This window comes from Leucoraja erinacea, chromosome 2 (assembly GCF_028641065.1).
Source record: "Leucoraja erinacea ecotype New England chromosome 2, Leri_hhj_1, whole genome shotgun sequence".
NCBI lineage: Eukaryota > Metazoa > Chordata > Chondrichthyes > Rajiformes > Rajidae > Leucoraja > Leucoraja erinaceus.
Window position 1 is genome coordinate 49,222,475 of NC_073378.1, and position 20,361 is coordinate 49,242,835.

The following is a 20,361-nucleotide window of genomic DNA, read 5'->3' on the forward strand; positions in this document are numbered from 1 at the left end:
AAGACCCAAATTCCTCTATTAAATTTAGTAAATTTGGTATGCTCGTTTGTGACTTTGTAATATATAAAAGTATATCATCTGCATATAATGAGATTTTATTCTTTCAGTCCCTGGTATTATAGCCCTGAATATTCGGATGAATTCTTGTACTTTCAACCAGGGGTTCTATCATAAGGGCAGATAGCAGGGGTGATAACGCACATCCCTGCCTATTACCCCTTGATAGTTGAAATTTTTGAGATAAGATGTTGTTAGTTAAGATTTTTGCCATCGGTTTATCATACAATAATTTTACCCATGTTATAAAATTCTCTCCCATATTAAATGTTTGTAGTACTTTATATAAGTATTGCCACTCTACCTGATCAAATGCTTTCTCTGCATCCAAAGACTATTACAAAAAAGGAGGTTGAAACTGAACGAACTTTATTGTGAGAGAGAGAGTCACACAGAGCCCAAGTGTCTGTGGGAGTCCTCTCTGAGCTAATGCTGAAAACCATCTCTTTTATACATTGATTTAGACAAAAAAGCATCCAGACAAATGGTAATGAACAAGGACACTCAGAATTCAAAGGAAATAACATTTAGCTGTGGAAAGTTACACAGGAGCAAGATTAGCCGTTCTGCAAGTTCTGTGATAGACTCTTAATCTCTTGACCGAGACCTGTCAATTACTTGTGCCCTAGGCAGTTTCGGTAAACAATCTTGTGCAGACACAGATAGAATACACAAGGAAATAGTTACATAAATATTTCCATCAGAAACCCACGCGGTCACAGAGAGAATATGAAAACTCCACACAAACAGCATCCAAGGTCAGGATCGAACCAAAGTCTCTGGTGCTGTGAGACAGCATCTCTACCTTTACGTACATTACAGAATGAGCTGCATTTCAAATGTGTTTCATTGTCTTTTCAATGCTTTGTGGCATCCTAATATCATGTACTTGTCTTTCTTTGTATACTGTATTTATCGTTCATTTGTTATTTAATAAAAATAAAATCTATATTAAAATAAAGTTGGAGGAGGAACATTGCAGACAATGAGAAAAGTACCTATTGAAAAGTAAAAATAATAATAAAGGAAATACATTTTTAAAACATATTAGAAAGAACAAACAGAGGTCTCTACTGTGAACGGTTTTCCTGTGATTATTTTCCCAGTATTTAATTAAAACCAATTCCACATCTTGGTCTGTGCTGTAGTGATATTAGAATCATCTGTTCTTAGAATCATCTAGTTTAGTTTTAGTTTAGAGATACAGCACGGAAACCAGCCCTTCGACCCACCGAGTCCGCGCTGATCAGCAATCCCCATACACTGTACTATCCTACACACTGGGAACAATTTACAATTTTTTTTACCTTACCAAAGCCAAATTAACTTACAAACCTGTACGTCTTTGGAATGTAGGGGGAAACTGGAGCACCCAGAGAAAACTCACGCAGCCACGGGAAGAATGGGCAAACTCCGTACAGATACCTCCTGCAGTCAGGATCGAACCCGGATCACTGGCGCTGTAAGGAAGCAACTCTACCACTGTGCCACCTTGCCACCTATAACTTGAACTATTTACTTAAAGAGTCTGTTTCTCTTTCCAAAGATATTGCCTGACCTACTAAACATTTCCAGCATTTTATTTGCATTTCATATCTAGTTTATGACTAGAATCAACCCTCAATGATCCTAACAATGCCTCTGGTTGAGAGGATGCAAATATCACCCAGTGCTCATATTCCCGGCAGTTATTCAGTATTGCATGCTGGAAGTCTTGGCGAGATTAGGATCAGCAGAGCTGTGAAGCTCAAACTTTAAAGTAGTCGCACCCACGTTGAAGTCACATCTTTAAATGTTGACGCTTCAGTTGATGTGTTGATTGTATTCTGTGCTGATAAGTCACCGCAAAGAAGCATGGTTCCCCTGGAAAGAAAGACAAAAAAGTAGCAGGGAAAATTATTCAAAAACACCTGCAAAAATGATAATACAGAAAAGGGAATTCAGTAAATAAAATCATGAGAATTTGAATTCAAAGATCCAACAGCACAAAGTAGGATGCAGTTTCAATTTCATGATCACTTTGGGGAAGAGTTGCATATGTTTCAAACGGGGGAGAAAAATCAGCACCGCAGGTTAATGAGCAATGTTCAATTTATTCTATGGTTACAGATTAACCAACGCACCTCTGTATGATAAACCATAAAATAAAACAACTATCTTCAATTATATTGTTAGACTGTCATCAATAGTTGAGCATGTCCCTCAAAACTTGCAATGATGCCAATGTAAATAAATTATATTGATAATGTATTTAGCTTAGTGGTGAAAAAAGGCAATAGCCTTGACAGGTAGCCTACCCCAAATGGTCAGCAGCTGTTGTTTATCCAAAAAGATCCATGTGAAATATAAGAATACCATGTCTAGTAAATGGCACACATTTCAGAGCATTATGAATTGAACAATCAACTGCAAACAAGACAAATCAACTGCTTTTGTGGCAATTTTCGCACCCCTTCCTCAATGCATTTAACCCCCTGGAATATTGTTGTGGCTGTACATTACTTTTTAATCATAATGATAATTTTTGAGATGTGACTGTCGGCAAGCTGAGTGGTCACCCATTGCCTATGGGTCAATTTAATCGCAATGGTGGCTGATTCCATCTACTTTAATCTAGGGACATGATAACTAAGGGATGATTTCCCTTAGCTGTTCTGAAGATTGAGCAAGGGAATGAATGCTGTACCTGCTGCAAGACTATTGGGAAAACATAACCATATAACCATATAACCATATAACAATTACAGCACGGAAACAGGCCATCTCGGCCCTACAAGTCCGTGCCGCACAAATTTGTTTCCCCTTAGTCCCACCTGCCTGCACTCATACCATAACCCTCCATTCCCGTCTCATCCATATGCCTATCCAATTTATTTTTAAATGATACCAATGAACCTGCCTCCACCACTTCCACTGGAAGCTCATTCCACACCGCTACCACTCTCTGAGTAAAGAAGTTCCCCCTCATATTACCCCTAAACTTCTGTCCCTTAATTCTGAAGTCATGTCCTCTTGTTTGAATCTTCCCTATTCTCAAAGGGAAAAGCTTGTCCACATCAACTCTGTCTATCCCTCTCATCATTTTAAAGACCTCTATCAGGTCCCCCCTTAACCTTCTGCGTTCCAGAGAATAAAGACCTAACTTATTCAACCTATCTCTGTAACTTAGTTGTTGAAACCCAGGCAACATTCTAGTAAATCTCCTCTGTACTCTCTCTATTTTGTTGACATCCTTCCTATAATTGGGCGACCAAAATTGTACACCATACTCCAGATTTGGTCTCACCAATGCCTTGTACAATTTTAACATTACATCCCAGCTTCTATACTCAATGCTCTGATTTATAAAGGCTAGCATACCAAAAGCTTTCTTTACCACCCTATCTATATGAGATTCCACCTTCAAGGAACTATGCACGGTTATACCCAGATCCCTCTGTTCAACTGTATTCTTCAATTCCCTACCATTTACCATGTACATCCTATTTTGATTTGTCCTGCCAAGGTGTAGTACCTCACATTTATCAGCATTAAACTCCATCTGCCATCTTTCAGCCCATTTTTCCTAAATCACTCTGTAGACTTTGGAAATCCTCTTAATTATCCACAACACCCCCTATCTTGGTATCATCTGCATACTTACTAATCCAATTTACCACACCTTCATCCAGATCATTGATGTACATGACAAACAACAAAGGACCCAACACAGATCCCTGAGGCACCCCACTAGTCACCTGCCTCCAACCCGATAAACAGCCATCCACCATTACCCTCTGGCTTCTCCCATTCAGCCACTGTTGAATCCATCTTGCTATTCCTGCATTTATACCCAACAGTTGAACCTTCTTAACCAACCTTCCATGAGGAACCTTGTCAAAGGCCTTACTAAAGTCCATATAGACAACATCCACTGCTTTACCCTCGTCAATTTCCCTAGTAACCTCTTCAAAAAATTCAAGAAGATTAGTCAAACATGACCTTCCAGGCACAAATCCATGTTGACTGTTCCTAGATGCTTATATATTATCTCTAAGTATCTTTTCCATTAATTTGCCCACCACTGGTCAAACTAACAGGTCTATAATTGCTAGGTTTACTCTTAGAACCCTTTTTAAACAATGGAACAACATGCGCAGTACGCCAATCCTCAGGGACTATTCCCGTTTCTAATGTTCTAATAAACATTTGGCTTTTCAAAAGAAGCCAGTAAACTGATAAATATTCCTCACCGTTACTGGGTGGGAAATTATAGATAATCAGCAACTTTGAAAATTCAAACTGCTAATAAATCATGAAAATTCCACATTCTTGATACTTTTGCTCGTTCTCCCCGTGACAGTGTGGGTTACCTTTGGTTACCTACCATATTCCAAAGATGTATGGGTTTATCAGATTAATGGTCTCTATAACCTTGCTCTCAATGTGTGGGGAGTGGATGAGAAAGTGGGATAACATAGAACTAGTGGGAACAGGAGATCGATGGTCTCGGTGGGCCGAAGTACCTCTTTCCACACCGTATTTCTAAAACTGAAAAATTGAAGTGTTTTGAGTGGGTGACACTCTGCCAAGATCACAAATCTGTAAATATGAAGATTATAACTAGCAACAATTATCACTTGTCAGGCTAGTAGCCCCTCCTTTTACTATCAAGCGAAGCTGATAATTTAATATTGGCCTTGGGGTTTTTTGCACGCCAGGTACTCTCCTAGGCAGGTGCTGAGATAATGTCATTCTCCTTGCACAAAGAACTTGCAGAGACACGTCAGATGTGATCACTGTAACACCCCGACAGCAATGCAGAACACCCAATAGAACAAGTAGATGTACAACTGCAGGGCTGTTGGCAGAATAGGTAATAATTTCACCTGAAAATGAAAAATAAAGACCATACCCAATCATTTACAAGCACACTATATAATCAGGTAATAACAAGGTTTTTGTTATGAAGGAGGTGTAAAATGATTTGGTGCAACAGAAATAGGCCACAGGCTACACCTTTTAGCCATAGCGCTAATTTTGTTTCCCTGGTGGTTTGATGGTAATACTTTGCAGTGACTGTTTTATTATCATTTGTCAAAGGAAACATGGATATTTTAAAATATCCTGCATATCGGCAAGACTCGGCAATCGTTTCGCTGAACACCTCTGCTCAGTCCTGATCTCCCGGTTGCTGTACACTTTAACTCCCCTCCCATTCCCACACTGACCTTTCTGTCCTGGGCCTTCTCCATTGCCAGAGTGAGGCCCAGTGCAAATTGGAGGAACAGCACCAGATTTTCGCTTGGGTAGCTTACACCCCAGCAGTATGAACATTGGCTTCTCTAACTTCTCTAACTAAGTAGTCCTTGCTTTCCCTCTCTCTCACTATCCCCTCTCTCTTCCCAGTTTTCCTACCAGTCTTACTCTCTGTACTGCCTACTCCCCTGATATCAGTCTGAAGATGGGTCTCGACACAAAACGTCACCGGTTCCTTCTCTCCAGAGATGCTGCCTGTCCCGCTGAGTTACTCTAGCATTTTGTGTCTATCTTAGATATTTTTAAAATTGGTCTCTGTTGCTCAAGAATAATATACTTGCATTGCATACAATGGTTCTAATGCTTCATGAAGAGATCACATCATAAAAACTAACGTATTCTGACAAGAGTTCAGCAACATCCTCTCTCGCTGCTTTCCCTCTATGAACTCTCTACATCATCGCCTATGTCTCTCGTTTCCCTTATCCCTAACCAGTATGAAGAAGTGTCTTGACCCGAAAGTTCACCCATTCCATCTCTCCAGAGATGCTGCCTGTCCCGCTGAATTACACCAGCTTTTTGTGTCTAACTTGTTTTGCTTAATGACTCTCATTAATCTAAGTCTATCACTCCTTCTTACGTATTGCTACAGCATTTCCTCATGCATATTATTCACTTCCCAACCTTTTGTGTGGAGAATGGGCAGGTAGTATATACCACTGAGGAGGTCAATCAATCTGTGAGTATATCATCACTAGAATCAAATAGCCAAAGTTTCTGATTCTGGAAATCTGAAATAAAAAACAAAAAACGCTGGAAACGTTGAGCAGGTCAGAGAGAGAAACATTAAAACTGGCAAAAGATCATTAAACCAAAAGATTAACTCTGCATATATCCGGTAATTCTGAGTATTTCAAGCAATGTTTATCTTTATTTCAGATTTCCAGAATTGGAAACTTTGGTTATTTGATTCAATCCCTGAGACCAGCAAGCACAAATGTTGGGTTTTCATCTGGTGATTCACCAATGGACAAAAGAGCAAGAGGTCACGTCAGGAATTACAATGGAAAGTCTCCCTAAAGGCCTGCTTGGCTAGACATGAAGACCAGCAAGTGACACTCTCAGCAGTTGATGCATCTCCACTGCACATTGCGTGCTTGCAGAGGGACTGGGAGATTGGAGGACTTGGATGATACAGGCCTTGGCAAAAATATCTTAATCCATGGAGAAACTGGTCACTAGTCTGCCCTCAGCAGGAACAGACGAAATATGAATATCATCTTCACCATTCACCGTTCAACACCCTACCAAGTTGCAACAAATTGCTCAGTACCTCATGACGAACAAGGACTTTTGGGGGAACCATGAACGGGATTATGATGACCAGGACTTAAAATTTAAGGCTATGTTTACAACACAATCACTTCTTTCCTGTTGCCTGCAGTCAGAACCTCAAATGCTGCCTCAAATCAATTGTCCAAGTCTGCCCCTAACAGAACCATCCTGTCATTAACAAGAGAGGGATCCTGACCTACCATCTACTCATTGGAGACCCTTGGACTATCTTTAATCAAGATTAACAGGGCTTTATCTTGCACTGAACATTATTCCCTTTATCTGTGCACTATGAACAGCTTGATTATAATCATGTATAGTCTTTGCGCTGACTGGATAGCATACAACAAAAAAGCTTTTCATTGTACCTCGAAAAAAGTGACAATAACAAACGGAACTAAACAGTCAAAGTTTGGGGACAAACGTCCGAGATATTATGCATGAAGATCTCAGGAATGAGGGCAGGGCAAGCATCGTCAACTCCAATGAAGCCCTGGATTAGGGTGTTTAGCAGCTGTAACGATCGGAGTTAAGATCTGTAGTTGCACAAGGATATTCACATTGGTGCTTCTTGTGAGTTTATCAGATGAAGACTCGCACATGTAACAATTATTATTGGGTACATTGGCTTATTTGAAATAGTTTGGATTAATAACCAAGAAACAGCTCTTTAACGTGTTTGGAATGTGAGATGAATTAACACCAAGGAATGGTAAATTATGATGTGTGAGGTTGGGTAATGTGGTCAGGAGGCATCCATGCCTCTTTTCATTACTAGTTTCTACTGATGAAAAGAGACTGGGGGAAAAGAGGATCTGTAATCCACACATCAGAAGAGTGGATTGCTGGAAGTTTGATGTGGTGAGGGTAACTTGAATAAGGACAGCTGACCCTCTTTTATTTCCTGCTTCTTCTTCCCCCTGCTCCTCTTCATATACTGGGAGTCTATCATCTCTATGTTGTACTGTCAAGCCTGGTGGTACATTGCATTGTTCAAAGCAGACCCCTACCATTCAATGCTTTATCATCATATGTATCGAGGTGCAATGAAATTATTTTTTTGTATATAGTTCAGTAAATTATTACCATACATACTGCAAGGACAATCGCAGATTAAGTAGAAAGTGTAGAGTCTGAAGAAGCATCTCAACCCAAAACGTCACGCATACCTCCTTTCCAAATATGCTGCCTGTCCCGCTGAGTTACTCCAGCATTTTGTGTCTATCTTATGGATATAGCTCGCTGAGACCATATACAAGAGCCACTAGGTTGAGCTGTAAGTGTGCTCCGCCTCTTGGTGCCAGTGCAGGCCATGTCCAGTCCACAGACTTGGTCTCCTGGAGCGGTGCTCGATCCAATCGTTGCCCAGGCTGCTGCAGGGCCTCCAGCCATTGCCTCGATCCAAATGGCCAGTGAATTGCTGTCCCTCTCCTCGCCCGGCCATTCAACCTTTAAGCTCCAGGGGCACCTTTATCCAGTAGATCTTGAGGGCGCAGAAAGTAAGACCATCATCGCCAGCTTCCTCCACTCTCCTCTCCGATTCTCCAGTACTCGGAGATGAGCAGGGGCTGGGAATGGCGGGCCTCCCTCTTCAGGCGGGTTACCCACTTCTGTGGCAGGTGAGCCAGGCCTGCTGACGGCGAATAGCCGCGACACGTCAGTCTTCTGCCGCACGGCACGAGGGTTTTCTGCGGACACTGAAGATGGCCTCCAGACCTGTCACAAGTATCTTCAGCATGCCAGTGACATTCTCAGTGACAGGGTCTTGTTGACAGGTACCTTACGGTAGGCAGTCCCTGTGCCTCATTGTTTGCATTTCTCACGGGTGCTATCAGCCTTCTTTAAATGGGATATACCTTATTTCTGAGAACTAGCCTGTTTGGGGTGTAAAGAGATCAGGGAGAATGGATTGCTGCAGGGCCGATGCTTCATGGCAGCTGCCTCAGAATCTTGCACACACCTGCAGGAAGATCTTTTTGTGGTTAAAGACTAGCTGCTCGCTGATAGAAGGGTGGACCATCTGGTGCATGAAGACTGCAGGGGGATTGATGTGGTTTTGGATCGCCACATGGGCCTTGAAGAGTCAGCCAGAGCACCAGTTCATTCTGACCGTCCTCAGTGGTGGCAAAGTTGATGTGATCAGCCACCTTAGAAAGCAAAGCACCTGCCTAATGCATTTGCGTCGGTCTTACTGCAGAACACTACAAGGATTTCAGGTCAATGGGTACAGGGTAGGTCGATATAACAGCTGCAGGTAAAGCAGGACTGTTAACTCTGGCGAGCTGAAGGTCTTATTCCAATGTACCTGTACTGCAAATAAATGTGATCCCTTCCTCATGCTACCTGACCTGTTCAATTCCTCTACTACTTTGCGATTTACTTAAGATTCAGTCTGTTCATTTCCTCCATAGATGTTGCCTGGCCCACTGAGCTCCACCAGGAGTTTGTTTGTTACTTATAACAGATTTCACCATGGTCTACTCCCAACCCCAGAGGAGACATGTCACCCTTAGCCCATCCATCCAAATAGCTCATAAAAGCAATGATAAAACCTTACTGAAGGCTGTGCGAATGTGTCAGTCAGCATTATATAATCGGTGCCTGATGCCACTTCCATCCTAGACAGTTCATATTGTTACCTCTTAGATAAGTTGATACATCTACGTAATAGTAGATTACCAGGTAAAAACTGCAGATTGGCATTAACATTTATTTGTTTAGTTTAGGAGTCCGTGTGGGCGGCGCGACTCACGTCGCAGCGGCCTCTGCAGTCCGTCTGTCTTTTTATTATTTTTTTGTCTAGTTTCAATGTAGTTTTTATTTTTTTTGATGGGGTATGTGTGTGTGTATGTGTGTGTGTGTGTGGGGGTGGGGTGGGGACTTTTAAAATCTTTCCCCTGCACAGAGAACCCGACCTTTTCTCTGTTGGGTCTCCGTTGTCGTTGGGGCCTAGCACCGTGGAGCGGCCTCCAGCAGGAACGACCTGGGTCTCCAGTTGCGGAGCTGCGGAGCTACTCACCATCGCGGAGCTGGCCGAGTTCGGAGTGGGAGGAGCGGTGGTGGCGCGCTGCTGCAACCGGACCCCCGGAGATTCGGAGGCTTACCGCAGGTCTGGTGGACAGTGACACCGGGAGCCCGTGGGTCCCTGCTGGGAGACCGCTTTTCGGGGCTTCCACAACGGCGACTTCACCCGCATGAGTTGCGGGGTGGAAGTGTACCTGGAGCGGGGCCTTACATCGCCCCGCGTGGCTTGGAATGGCTGTGGGACTTTGCTAGCGCCTGCCGGGGGCTCCAACAACAAGACCCGGAGCGCGGCCTTGCACCACCCGGCACGGCGTTAATGGCCGCGGGACAATTACCATCGCCCGCCGGGGGCTTTGACTCTGACATCGGGAGGGGAATGGGGAGTGCAGGAGAGAGATAAGTCGTTGCCTTCCATCACAGCGAGGAGGAGATGCACTGTGATGGATGTCTGTGTAAATTGTGTTGTGTCTTGGGTCTTTTTCGTGTGTGTATGACTGCAGAAACAACATTTCATTTGAACCTCAATGAGGTTCAAATGACAAATAAAATTGTATTGTATTGTATTGTATTGTATTGTATTGTATTGTATTGTATTGTATTGTAGATTAGTTGGACAATTTCCACTTCAGTAGTTTTAGGTATTGACATTTTTGAGTCATCACAGTAATCTATGTGTTAGAGATGGAAATGTCCTAAAGCAGTGTTATGTAGATATACCCTCGTGATTAGATGATGACTTTTAAAGTAGGGACATGGGGACTTCCGGTGGTGCTATAGAGGGATAGGACGCACGTGTAAGTAGGTCCACACCGTGCCGATTAAATTACATTAAAAAAAGAACAAAAAGGTTCTATATTCAACGCATTTACCGGCAAAGGGCCAGCAGACCGGTAATCGGACCGCAATGCCACCTAAACAAAGGCCGAAAAAAGACTGAGAGGAAGGCCGCGCAGAATCCCCAAACTCACCTGGAAACAGTCCTGTGAAGAGACCGCAATCCAAACACTGGTCCTGCAAGCCATCGAAGCTCTGCACCGGGAACTCTCAGCAGTAAAACGGGAAATCTGTGCCAAAATAGATTCTCGCATTGAAGAGGTAACTGAGAGGGAAAATTCTGCGGCTGGAAACCGACATCAACCGTAAGCTGGAAACTACCCTGGCTACTTCACTCACCCACAGCAAGACTATCCGTGAGCTGGAACTAGCAGTTACAGCTAGCTCTGAAGCTACAAACGAGTTGAAAGTTGAAGTGGAGCGCATCTCTGGCTTGGTGTCAAAATTAACAGAAAAATGCTCAGATCTAGAGGGACGTTCCAAGCGTCAGAACTTGCGAATAGTCGGAGTGAAAGAAGGTAAAGGACACGGTCAAAATGTCCGCGACTTTACAGCACAACTTCTTAAAGACACACTCGCTCTGGATGAAAAGCCCGTGCTTGGCCTGACCGATCACACAGAGCACTGAGAACCCGGCCAGACAACGCGTGCCATCGTGTCATCTGATCCTGCGGGTACATCACCGCCACGTCCTGGAGGAAATACTTTGTGACCAAGGACAGGAACCTAACATTTCAAGGACAATGGATACGGATTTTCAGAGACTTTCCCCCTGAAGTTGTTAGACAAAGAACACTCTTTTCCAAGACAAAAGGAATTCTGAGGGACATACCAGGAGTTCGATTTGGATTATTATACCCGGCCAAGCTTCGTGTCACACATGAAGGTGCTGAATCCTTCTTCACCGACCCGAGTGAGGCATTATTGTTTGCCCAGAACATCGCCGGAGCCGCCAGGGGATAAGTGCTAGTCTATAGTGTCTATAAGTCCCAGGCTGTTACGGACTCGCTACTTTGTAATATGGTAGAAGCATTATAGACCGAAAGATAACTATTGCGAGACACATGTCGGTTTAACATAGAAACATAGAAAATAGGTGCAGAAGAAGGCCATTTGGCCCTTCGAGCCAGCACCGCCATTCATTGCGATCATGGCTGATCGTCCCCTATCAATAACCCTTGCCTGCTTTCTCCCCGTATCCCTTGACTCCACTAGCCCCCTAGAGCTCTATCTAACTCTCTCTTAAATCCATCCAGTGATTTGGCCTCCACTGCCTTCTGTGGCAGGGAATTCCACAAATTCGCAACTCTCTGGGAGAAAAAGTTTTTTCTCACCTCAGTCTTAAAGGTTTAATATGCATTATGTCTTCCTTCCATTAGAGTGGATTGCTGAGCCTCTAAAAGAACTTCAAGTTCTGTTCTGTTTAGTTCCTTAACATGTTAAAGGTGTAGGACTACCTAATAATAATTCTAGTGGTCAAAGTTTATTGTAAGGAAGGTTACTTGAATTCAACCACCGTTGTGTGGTGTTTGTTAGTAATGTTTTTATATTTTGTTCCTTTTTCCTCATCTTTTTTCTCCTTTCTTATCTTTGTAATAAATATCTTAGTATCTTGCACTAAGGTGCACTTTTCTTGGAGATATCTCCGGGGGGCCGGAGAATGGGGCGAGGGATTCCTCATTCAGCCTATATTTGGAAGAAGTACTTTAATCACTGTGTCGGACCATTTCATTCAGCAGAGAATGCATAACATTAGCTATGCAAGATGATGTAGCAAGCAAATCTGGGGGGAAAGGACTCATGTTTTGTAGTTGGAACGTCAGGAGTGCGAATGAACCAATAAAAAGGGGTCAAATACCAGCCCCTTCAAATTTAAAACTGACATAATATTCCTTCAGGAGACTCACCTTAAGAACAAATCACACATCAGGCTGAGGTGTAGGTGGATTGGACAGTTGTATCACTCTACCTTTTCCTCTATAGCCAGGGGAACTGCAATTCTAATCCGTTAAGATACCCATTCAAACATAAGTCCACAATAGCTGATAAGGAAAGTAGGTATATTATAGTATCCGGAGAAATGTACTCAACCTCATTGACTTTGGTCAACATATACGCTCCAAATTTTGATAACCCCCAATTCTTCAATAAAATATTTAATTTAATCCCAGATATGTTCCAGTCCAATTTGATAATCAGGGGGGATGGGTCTAAACTGTGTTTTAAACCAATACCTATGTTAGATCTTCATTTCAAAGAATAGTTACATCCAAGTCCAGTGAATCTCTGAATACTTATATAAACAACACAAATATAAAGGACAAATGGAGGATTGCCAATCCTTCAGGAAGAGAATATTCATTCTATTCAGGTGTCCATAGAGTGTACACAAGAATAGATTATTTCCTGGTCGACTCCAAACTTCTGCCATACACCTACAACCCAAAATATCATAATATCATTATTTCAGATCAATGCCCTCTTACATTTTCCGTGAAGCTGGAACGGACTTGTAGGGCCGAGATGGCCTGTTTCCGTGCTGTAATTGTTATATGAATGGCAAATAGACAGCTGTGCTGGAGATTTAACCCACAAATACTCGCTGAGACTGGGTTTTGTGACTACCTGAAGTCACAGATGGAAATCTTCTTTGAGATAAATGTCACTCCTGGCATCTCTCCATCTTTGCTTTGGGAAACCTTTAAAGCCGACCTTAGAGGCTGCATCATTTCATACCAAGCATCACAGAATATGAAAAATAGGGCAGAACAATTGGAGTTAGAAAAACAAATAAAAGAATTAGACTTAGAAAATGCGGCTGACCCGCCCACAAGAAAACAGAACAAGATAGCTGCACTCAAATTCAAATTAAACTAGATACTCTCAGCAAGAATCAGTAGGGCATTTCAATACACCAAACAAAAACACTTTGAATTCGGCAATAAACCCCATAAACTTTTAGCAAGACAACTTCGTAAATTAGAGAATGACCGTACTATACATAAAATCAGATCGGAAAAAAGTGAACAGCTCTCACTGCCCAAAGATATCAACAAAAGATTTCAACAATTTTATTAAACCCTCCATTCGTCTGAAACAACAGCCGATTCAGTGACGATGAAGAGCTTTCTGGGTAAGTGCAATCTTCCATCCCTCAGTGAGACTGAACGTGAGGAGTTGGGTGCAGAGATAACAATAAAGGACATTTCAGAGACCATTAAATCACTGAAAAATGGAAAAATTCCCGGCCCAGACGGGCTCAATAATGAATTTTACAAAAAATGTAACGACATAATTTCCCCACATCTACAAAGCCACTCTACCCAGGCGTTCAAGGAGCAGACCTTACCGCAGACTCTAGCCATATAACCATATAACAATTACAGCACGGAAACAGGCCATCTCGGCCCTACAAGTCCATGCCGAACAACTTTTTTCCCTTAGTCCCACCTGCCTGCACTCATACCATAACCCTCCATTCCCTTCTCATCCATATGCCTATCCAATTTATTTTTAAATGATACCAACGAACCTGCCTCCACCACTTCCACTGTAAGCTCATTCCACACAGCTACCACTCTCTGAGTAAAGAAGTTCCCCCTCATGTTACCCCTAAACTTCTGTCCCTTAATTCTGAAGTCATGTCCTCGTTTGAATCTTCCCTATTCTCAAAAGGAAAAGCTGATCCACATCAACTCTATCCCTCTCATCATTTTAAAGACCTCTATCAAGTCCCCCCCTTAACCTTCTGCGCTCCAGAGAATAAAGACCTAACTTATTCAACCTTTCTCTGTAACCTAGTTGTTGAAACCCAGGCAACATTCTAGTAAATCTCCTCTGTACTCTCTCTATTTTGTTGACATCCTTCCTATAATTGGGCAACCAAAATTGTACACCATACTCCAGATTTGGTCTCACCAATGCCTTGTACAATTTTAACATTACATCCCAACTTCTATACTCAATGCTCTGATTTATAAAGGCTAGCATACCAACAGCTTTCTTTACCACCCTATCTATATGAGATTCCACCTTCAAGGAACTATGCACGGTTATTCCCAGATCCCTCTGTTCAACTGTATTCTTCAATTCCCTACCATTTACCATGTACGTCCTATTTTGATTTGTCCTGCCAAGGTGTAGCACCTCACATGTATCAGCATTAAACTCCATCTGCCATCTTTCAGCCCATTCTTCCAAATGGCCTAAATCACTCTGTAGACTTTGGAAATCCTCTTCATTATCCACAACACCCCCTATCTTGATATCATCTGCATACTTACTAATCCAATTTACCACACCTTCATCCAGATCATTGATGTACATGACAAACAACAAAGGACCCAACACCGAACCCTGAGGCACCCCACTAGTCACCTGCCTCCAACCCGACAAACAACCATCCACCATTACCCTCTGGCTTCTCCCATTCAGCCACTGTTGAATCCATCTTGCTATTCCTGCATTTATACCCAACAGTTGAACCTTCTTAACCAACCTTCCATGAGGAACCTTGTCAAAGGCCTTACTAAAGTCCATATAGACAACATCCACTGCTTTACCCTCATCAATTTCCCTAGTAACCTCTTCAAAAAATTCAAGAAGATTAGTCAAACATGACCTTCCAGGCACAAATCCATGCTGACTGTTCCTAATCAGACCCTGTTTAGCGCATTAATTCCTAAAAAAGATAAGAACCTTGAAGAGCCGGGTTGCCCTTTTAAATACCGATCAGAAGATCCTAGCCAAGATGGCTCGTAGACTCAGCCTAGTCATTGGCAAACTTGTGCACTCAGATCAAACTGGGTTCATACCTAAACGACACTCATTGTTTAATCTGAGACGCCCGTTTAATATAATTTATTCACATAGAATACCGAACCCTCACAATTATCTCTTTGGACATGGAAAACGCTTTCGACCAAGTTGGATGGTCTTATCTTTTCTCAGGGATTTTGTGAAGAAGACATTCCCCCATTTCCCAAATCTCCCCCCTGAAACCCTGACCGATACCATCTTAGCTCTAGATCCCAACCGGAAGAAATGCATCTCTATTTTGTATAACTTGTTAGGGTCGGTTATATTGAAACCTCATACCTCATTAAAAGCTGCATGGGAGGATAAGCTGAATACGAAACTAACAGACCAGCAATGGGACTCTGCCTTGGATTTGATCCATTCTTGCTCCATATGTGCCCGCCATGGCCTAATCCAATGCAAAGTCCTTCACAAAGTCCGCTATACAAATGCAAGATTATCTAGAATTTACCCCGCTGTTAGGGACACCTGCAACAGATGTAATCAATCTCCTGCCAACCATAGCCATATGTTTTGGTCTTGCCCTAAGCTAGCAGCCTTTTGGAGGAGTGCTTTCGACTTGATAAGCAGAGTCTACGGCCAGACTATTCCTCCAAACCCACTGTCAGCCATTTTCGGTACCCCTCCCAACACCAGCCTCTCTGTTGCGGTGAAACGGGTCCTGGCTTTTACAACCTTGTTAGCCCGGAGACTGATCTTGCTTAATTGGAGGATCACCTGTCCCCCGACGCACATCCGCTGGATCAAGGAGGTGCTTTACAATTTAAAGCTTGAAAACCTTAGGTTCTCTCTCAAAGGCTCTACCAAGACATTCCTAGATACATGGAACCCTTTCTTGGAACTTGTTAACCCCCTTAACCCCCCCCCCCCCCCCCCCCCCCCCCCCCCACACTTATTTATTTAATTACTTACTTATTTACTGTTATTAGCGACCCCTTTTTTTTCTTTTTTTTTAGTACTTTTTGTTTCGTTTATCTTACCATATTTGTGTGGATGTGTATGTATGTGAGTGTTGTTTGGCCCCGTTTGGTTCCAACCTGATTCGGGTGGGTTGAAAGTGGGTAAGGGTAAGGTCTTTGAGGGTCGCTTACATACTGTTGCACAATTATGCCTTGACTGCCATTGTCTGTTATCATTGTATGTATGCAAATTGCTGTGAAATTCAAATAAAAAGATTTAAATCAAATCAAAGTGCTGCACAGGCTATATTACTCAAAAACAAAATTGAACAAGATTTTCCCCAGTATTTCCCCTCTTTGCGATAAATGTCGGTCTCAAGAAGCCACCTTAACCCACAGTTTTGTACTGTGTACAAAAATAGAACGTTTTTGGACGGAAGTATTCAGCGTCATCTCCAAAACACTGAAAATCCCATTGGAGCCAGGCCCAAAATTGATAATACTGGGAATCGGTACGGCTGCCCAGCCTGCAGCTGTCCGTTTTTTTCACTTCTTTTTTTTGGTTTTAGTTAGTTGAGTTTTTATTTTTCGGAGCTCTAGTCTTTTTTATGTAGGTATGTTGCAAAACTTACCTTCAGCGGCGCTGCAGTTCTGCCACTGCCCGTGTGCGCGACTTTGGTGCCTTTGAGAGTGGGGCGGGTTTAAAACGCGATTTTCTCTAGGCTGTTGAAATCGATGTTGTTCAGTCTACTTAGTTGCTGACGAAAAATCGCTGCTAAATCCGTTCGCTGCAGGTATTTTTAAACTAAATTGGGTTATTTAATTATAGTAAATTAAAAATCATCCTTTAAAGCCGCGAACCCCGACAACGGGACGGATCTCATGTAGGGGACAAGGCAAGGTAGGTTGTTTATTTTTACATTAAAAAGGGCTTCTTCAGATCCCTTTATACAAAATTTTATGTTGCAAGTAGCTGACTTGGGGGCCCATTAAATCCTGCAGTATCTTTCATGCCGACATGGGGTTCAAATTCACCGCAATGGCAGCGTTCCAAACCAGCGCGTTCCACTCGCAAGCTGATTTAAATGTCCATTAATTTACAGCAATTGAACACTAAATCCCTTCCATTTGGCCTATAAATTAATGTCAATGAAATTTAAAAATCATGTTTCATTGTGAATTCTTGTGTGAATGTTCTTTGGACACTTAGGCTATTTAAAAATGTTAATCTTTCCTTAAGAAATGGATAGATGTTTAGATCTAGTAATTGAATTTTGGAATTAGCTACAATTGGGTAACTAACTAATTATATGCTTTAATTTCAGGTCATCCAAGTAAGATTGTTTAATATTTGGTTCAGAATGCTTCAATCTATAATAAATTAAAATTTCTTTCAGTTCTCTTAATTTTTTATAAAGTTATGGGCTTTTGACTGTCCTCAATCACAGCTTTTGTGTTAAGTCAATGGAAAATCAATAGGGAACAAGAAGCTAATTTCCGAGTATGGAAATGGCCATAGCTTTTTTAATACTGAAGATATGAAAGTGAATTAGGTGTTAAATTAAACTTCTTTTTATGCTTTATCTAATGGGATAAATTGCAGACTTGATTTTTTTAATCTCAAAATTTTGTAACATTGCTATTTTATGTGGAGGGTGGGGGGGGGAGGGGGAAACTGCTTTTCATGGTCCCTACCTGGTCGGAGAGGTGGCTTTTCTCCGGGCATCATCTCGACCCATCCTCTTGGCCTACCAGCGGGCCTGGAGTGGCGTTTCCTGAGGGGACCGGCCAGAACCTCGGCTTCGGTGCAGCGCTGGAGCGCTATCGCAGAGCAGGTGGTGCCTTGCCCGGGTTGCCGTGCTGGAGCTCCGGTGTGCTGGGACCGCCGATGAAACATCGCGGAACTGCGGCACTGACTTTAACATCAGGAGCCTGGGATCCCTCGCTGAGATCGCCAGTGGTGGAGCTCCTTCTAGTGCGGCCTGTCGGCTTCGGAAGCCGCGGAAGCAGCCGTTCCAAGTTTCCCATGCAGCTGTGAGGATTCTCACGACGCCGGAGCACCATCATCCGGCGAGAAGGGCCTGGAACAGCGGGGATGGGGACTGGACTTTGTGCCTTCCATCACAGTGGGAACCATTATGGGGGGATGTTTTTTATGTTAAGATTTCTTTATTATTGTTATGTTGTTTTTTTATGTGCTGCAATAGCAATACGCATTTCACTACACCAATTGGTGTATGTGACTACCTTTGAACCTTTGAAAATCAGAGGCATGTAGCAACCAAGTCTTTCAACAACGCTTTCTCGATTATGGTCTAATATCAGCAAAAAAATGTATACTTAAATTCTGGAAAAAGACTGCAGTCCCTCCAGTGAAGATGTGGATTACAGAAATGACAGATACACTACATTTAGAGAGAATTAGGTTTGTCTTGAATGATAAACAGGAACAATTTTTTTTTAATTTGGTCACCTTTTATCAATCAATCAACCGTTATTGTTATCTTGCAAGCAACAGTTGTACAGTGCAAAATGAAAAGACGTTTCCCAGGGAATAGCGGAGCATCGCTAATGCTCCGACTATCTCCCGAGGGGCCGCTGCGACTGTGCGCGCTGCCATCTTCATTGAATTTCTTGAGCACCACAATGGTTGAACACAAATTCTAAACTGATCATAGGGCTGGGTGAGTGGGTGCATGGGTGGGTCGACAGATATATCTCCTCTCTTTTCTTATTTTTTTCTTTTCCCTCTGTCTTCTCCTTCTTCTCTTTTTAAATTAATGTTCTGTTTGGAAAATATTAAAATCGAAGCTGTTCACAAAGTTGTAACGTTGTCAAGTTTTTTGTACAATTGCATCCAATAAAATAAATATTAAAGTAGGGACATACTTCAAGATGATGAACACCAGAAATGTATTGCAAATTTACCATCTAATTGAAAGGATTGTAAAATGTAAACAATGAGAATAAAGCCCAATTACATTATAACTATCACTGAACTGTCCAATCAGATTATTGGTTAAAAAATCACACTGCTGCATATTATGATTCATATTTCAATTTTGTGCAATGAGGAATGCTCTCTATGGTGTTTTCCGTGGTAGTACCAACTGTTGCACCATATCCTATATCCTTGACACATGAATTCACAGTACATAGGAAAATTAACCATTAGTAACTGCGGGTGTTTTTAGCAATGATTTGCAATTGATTACTAGGCAACATGATGCCATTTGCTATAGTAAATATTAGTGATTAGAGTAATGTTGCTATTAAGGTGACTACTAAACCTCCCTCCCCTCTCCCTTCCCCCAATAACCCCTTCCTTTCCTTTTCCACAACCCCCCCCCCCCCCCCCCCCCCCCCTCCACCTGGTCCACATCTATTTCTATTTCTCCCCTTCCCCTCTCCTTCCACCTACATTCCTTCCTTTAGCTTCACAATTTTTTGCAACTCCTCAATCCTTTTGTCTCCAATCCTCGTCTGTCATTTCATCCCTGGCCTTTGTCCAACTATCCATCAGTCAAATCACGGCGCTCACCTGTATCAGCCTACTACCTGCCAGGCGTTGTGCTGCCCCTCCTCTCCTCTAGCTTTCTTCCAGTCCTAGCTCACAATCAGTCTGCAGAAGGGTCCCGACCCGAAAAATCACCTATCCTTGTTCTTCAGAAACGCTGCCTGACTTACTGAGCTACTCCAGCACTTTCTGTCTTTTATTGTAAACCAGCATTTGCGATTCCTTGCTTCTACATTTTGCTACTAAGCTCCTGTTCAACAATCATTGCATCAGGCTGTGACAGAATTTTTCCTTTCACTGATATTCGAATGTGGTGGTATTTTAATAACCATGTTGTCTTTCTTGAATATTCACCACATTTCCAGGTTCCTGGTGTGCTGTGAAAGAGTTGAGAAACACTAATATTGCTGGTAAAGGCACTAACATGCTGTGCTTCCGCATCAATCAGTGTTCCATTATGAGGAATATGCAGGTTGCGTTCTATTTCAGTGAACCAGTCATTCCAGTCGTAAACAGATGGCTCAATAAACAGACTGAACTGCCGAGGCCAATCTCCTTTACACTCCAGACATTTTTTTCTTTTTATGGTCATTCGTAGCAGGCCCACCACCATGCCATGAGTGAGCTCTTTGATGCTTT

General features: G+C 42.4%; 1 long non-coding RNA gene across 2 annotated transcripts in view; it reads right to left on the reverse strand.

Moving 5' to 3' along the window:
- Positions 1-405: 405 nt before the first annotated feature.
- LOC129709899 (uncharacterized) overlaps positions 406-20,361 on the reverse strand; it is a 52,532-nt gene continuing 32,576 nt past the window's right edge. For both annotated transcript variants that reach the window (XR_008725593.1, XR_008725592.1), the window contains exon 2: positions 406-1,920. This is a non-coding gene — a long non-coding RNA (uncharacterized LOC129709899). The remainder of the gene's footprint in view (positions 1,921-20,361) is intronic.